This window comes from Mastomys coucha, unplaced genomic scaffold (assembly GCF_008632895.1).
Source record: "Mastomys coucha isolate ucsf_1 unplaced genomic scaffold, UCSF_Mcou_1 pScaffold5, whole genome shotgun sequence".
NCBI lineage: Eukaryota > Metazoa > Chordata > Mammalia > Rodentia > Muridae > Mastomys > Mastomys coucha.
The window spans coordinates 21,590,613-21,595,535 of NW_022196911.1; the positions used below are offsets into that span (position 1 = coordinate 21,590,613).

The window sequence follows — 4,923 nt, forward strand, 5'->3', positions numbered from 1 at the left end:
GGTTCCATGAGAAAAATTCAGCCGAGCCACATTCATTCCAGACTTTATCATCTCCTTCAGCATCTCCAGATCGGGAAGCAGGGCCAATGGTACAAATGATGCCAGTGTTGCGGGCCGTGACGGGAGCGGAGTCAATGTCCAGACGGCACATGTGTTCCAGGAAGGTGTCAACCATGGCTGCATGGAGCTGCTGGGTCTGAATGAAGACAGTCCCTGCTTCGCTGTGTGGCTTCGGCTTGGTTTCTGAAGTCCTCGGGCGTACTTCGGTTCCTGCTGCGATACCTAAAGCGGACGTCTGCGAGTCGCTACGCGTAGCTGCTGTGCCGATCTTCCAGTCTTAATCTTCTAGGATTCATAGCCACTATGCCACCACACCTTTAATCCCAAATGACCTTGTTTGAACTCATAGATCTTCCAGCCTTAATCCTCTGGGACTCATAGCCACTATACCTCAAGGTCTCCATGCCAAGATTCAGGTTGGAAACTTGTATCTCTCAGCTTCCAGATTAGGGCCAGGTGAGCCTTCTAATTCTGGATTGTAGTTCATTTCAGATATAGTCAAGATGACAACCAGGAATAGCCACTACATTTTCCATGAGACATAGATGGTAGATTACTGACAGCTGTCATTATAGGGCAAATTCCTTTATTTTATTTTTGGGGGTGCAGTGTACTTTATTGATGGTATTCAAGAGTAGGGAGGGCTCCCTAGGCCCCTTCTATTATTATGGGGGTCCGGGATGGAAATTGTGAGGGAGATCCTCAGTTTTGGGGTAGGGACTCCTCAGCAACTGAGGGCATCTCTCTTGCTTTCAGTGTCCTTGCTGGGTGGGTGGTCCAGGGTGTCTTACTCCTTGGAGGCCATGTAGGCCATGAGGTCCACCACCCTGTTGCTGTAGCCATATTTATTGTCATGTCATTTATTGTCATGTCAGGAAATGAGCTTTACAAAGTTGTCATTGAGAGCAATGCCAGGCCCAGCCTCAAAAGTAGAACAGTGGGAGTTGCTGCTGAAGTCTCAGGAGACAACCTGGTTCTCACTGTAGCCCAGGATGCCGTTCAGTAGGCCCTCAGATGCATGCTTCACCACTTTCTTTGATGTCATCTTACTTGGCAGGTTTCTCTAGGCAGCATGTCAGATCCACAACGGATACATTGTGGGTAGGAACACAGAAGGCCATGCCAGTGAGCTTCCTGTTGAGCTCTGGGATGACCTTGCCCACAGCCTTGGCAGCACCAATGGATACAGAGATGATGTTCTGGGCAGCCCCAGGGCCATCATGCCACAGCTTTCCAGAGAGGCCATCCACAGTCTTCTGAGTGGCAGTGATGGCATGGACGGTGGTCAAGAGCCCTTCCACGATACCAAAGTTGTTATGGATGACTTTGGCCAGGGTGGCTAAGCAGTTAGTGGTGCAGGATACATTGCTGACAATCTTGAGTGAGTTGTCATATTTCTCATGGTTCACACCCATCACAAACATGGGGGCATCGGCAAAGGGGCAGAGATGATGACCCTTTTGGCCCCACACTTCAAGTGGGCCCCAGCCTTCTCCATGTCAGTGAAGATGCCAGTAGACTCCACAACATACTCAGAACCAGCATCCCCCCATTTGATGTTAGCAGGATCTCACTCCTGGAAGATGGTGATGGGCTTCCCATTGATGACAAGCTTCCCATTCTCAGCCTTGACTATGCGGTTGAATTTGCCGTGGGTGGATTCATACTGGAACATGTAGACCATGTAGTTGAGGTCAATGAAGGGGTTGTTGATGGCAACAATCTCCACTTTGCCAGATGCAGAGCAGAAAGCAGCCCTGGTAACCAGGCACCCAATACGGCCAAATCCGTTCATACCAACCTTCACCATTTTGTCTAAGGGACGAGGCTGGTGCTGCACAAGAATGCAGCTGTCTCGGGAACAGGGAGGAGCAGAGAGCAGCAAATTCTTTTAAATAGTAAAGTTAAGTAGTAAAACTGATTTTGAGAATTTGCCTTTGACTAGATTCTGATAGGAATTTTCTGTTTGTCTATCAGCTGGAGGCCTAGGAGAGTGTGGCTTGAAGTCATTTTTTACTATGAAGAGACTTAGAAGCCTTGGATGCTACTGGTAACCAGACAACACTACCCTAGCCTAGTCATCAAGGCCAGAGACCCAAGAAGGATACATTTCACCAGAGTAAAACCAAGAGCTTTCAGTTCTATGAAAAATGACAGTGACTTACTGACTACCTGGACACCCTAAATTCCTCCATGGTCAAAAACCAGCTCCAACAGTATGTTCAGAGATCCAAGGTTGGGATGTGGGGTCTGCAACAATGTGAAGCAGGCATACACACACACTTGGTGGATGAAGCAAGTTCCAACCACTTTATGTACATACACATGCAAGCACATTCAATAAATGGACCTATGTATTAAATCATATCAGGTGGTTGAGGGCAAAAAGACCTACAAGAAATTAATCATCACCTTGATCACCAGTCCATTTTCAATGAACAAGTCATGTCAGTGCTACTTAGGCTGTCATTGTTCCTATTCCCTGACTTTAAAAAAGCCCTAGCTCAACTATTTAAGGGTGTGTTTTCTGAACTTCAAATTGTTCACTAAGATTTTCTATATCAGAGCTACTAACAACAGCATCTTTTTTTTTTTTTTGAGACAGGGTTCTGGCTGTCCTGGAACTCACTCTGTAGACCAGGCTGGCCTCGAACTCAGAAATCCGCCTGCCTCTGCCTCCCAAGTGCTGGGATTAAAGGCGTGTGCCACCACCGCCCAGCTAACAATAGCATCTTCACTTCACTAACAAGTCTATTTTTTCAAATTTTTACAAGGGTGATGGTCATTGCTAACAGTCTACTTTCCAAGAATGGTGATTGAATCATCAATCTGCTCTAACAGCAATGCTTGAAAAAGATCATGTAGAGATCATGCTCTGACTCTGAGGTACAAACATTATGGTTGTGCTAAACTGTGGGCTGCATTCAATGGTTTCTAAAACTGTTTTCTTGTTCCTCTTGCATGGCCCTCAACCCTCCATGGTCAGTAGAGGGGTAATAATAAGTCTTTGGCTGCTACAACTAGAAGATCTGACAGACTTTCCTGTGTAGTATGAACTTACAGGGACTGTTGAATCTTGTCAAGGCAAAGCAGCACAGTCAACTTCCCATTGTCTTCCTTGTCCACTCATTGAACAGTGTGCTACCATCTTCCTTGTCCACTCATTGAACCGTGTGCTACCAGCAGCAATGCTATTTTGTCCAATGGCCACGTTTGCCACATTTAAAACAAGCTCCAGTTGATGTCCTATGCCCTTAACTTTGAAAACATAAACAGAAGGCTAAAATAAAGTTTATTTCTGTAATTAATTATTAGTACTTAGCATGACTACAAGTATACTTCTGAACACATTAAACAATTTGATCATTTATATGGTGTCTTAGAGTTTTACTGCTGAGAACAGACACCATGACCAAGGCAAGTCTTACAAAGGACAATATTTAGTTGGGGCTTACAGGTTCAGAGGTTCAGTCCATATTAGCTGACTTCCAGGCAGCTAAGGTGAGGGTCTTAAGCCCACACTCACAATGACACACCTACTCCAACAAGGCCACACCTCTTAATAATGCCACTCTCTGGGCCAAGTATATATAAACCATCATATATGGTGACTGACCATTCCCTTGCATGTCTTAATTATCCTTAATAGCTACTTAGTAGGTTATATAAAGTTAGAATTTTGCAGATTTTTTCCTATATAGTTTTCTCATTGAAAATAACAATTTTGAATTGAACCTTTTTTAGTACCAAAACAAAATTTTTAATCATGGATAAGATCCATAGGGAGACTGGCATCTTTACTGATCCTAAAAAAGGAACAGAAAAAACAAAAAACAAAATAGTCACTCCTTGGGTGAAAATGGAAAAAGGTTATTTCAAACTGCCAATGCTATAGGCTGAGTGGGGTTTAAAAGCCAGGAGTGAGGGAGTCTAGAGGCTAGCATTGACCTTGACAAGTTAATAGGCACCACAGTCAAACATTGACGGAAGGGCCTCAAGTTCCTCTTCTCAGAAATTAAGGAGAATGTCTCACTTTTTTAGGAAGCAGATACTTTACTCAAGGCCCTGGGCAAATGGGGGCTTTTGTCTAAATGCCCAACCTTGGGAAGAGACTTTTCTTGGGACACCAGACACACTCTTATAGAATATTGCAGTTTGGTTTTGTATGATTTATTTTATCCAGATATCTAAAGCTTAGAGTGATCAGAGACAGAGAAGCTAGACAAGTATCACTATGAACCAGACTAGAACTTAGGAATTTACGGAGCTTTATTATCAAATTTATCAAATACACTTTATTTGTCAAACAAATATTTATCAAATATACCATACTTATCAAACGTTACCATTCTAACTTTTCTAGCAGCTTGTTATTAAACAGTTATCAAAGACATAAATACTTAGGTATACATCATAAATCAGCTTTTTAAAATCTGAACAGACATTTATAACCTAAAAAGTTTATCACCATATGGAGTATGCTGTAAATCACAGTTGAATCTCATGTATGTTGTAAATTATCATCATACAAAAATCCATACTAACCCCACAATATTTGAGATTTGTTGTTGCTTTCTTAGTCTTATTGAGGGGTCTGCCCCACACCCCCCAGCATAATTGTAGCTTTTTTGTTACAGGCCTGCCAGCTATTTCATATTGTTTTTGTAATATGCCTACCAGTCATTGACGCAGAAAAAATAACTTGACTCAGCAAGGTTATGCTGACCACATACCCTGTTATGTTCTGTATTTTCTAATGTTTGTTAATTTTAAGAAATTCCACAAAGCTTTGCATAGGACCCATCAAATTAAAGGTTATGTTATGTCTAAAATGGCTTGAGTCAGAGCTGAACATCGGGCAGG

At 42.9% G+C, this 4,923-nt stretch overlaps 1 pseudogene; it reads right to left on the minus strand.

Moving 5' to 3' along the window:
* Positions 1-847: 847 nt before the first annotated feature.
* Positions 848-1,882, minus strand: LOC116077664 (annotated as a pseudogene).
* Between the last annotated feature and the right edge of the window lie 3,041 nt (positions 1,883-4,923).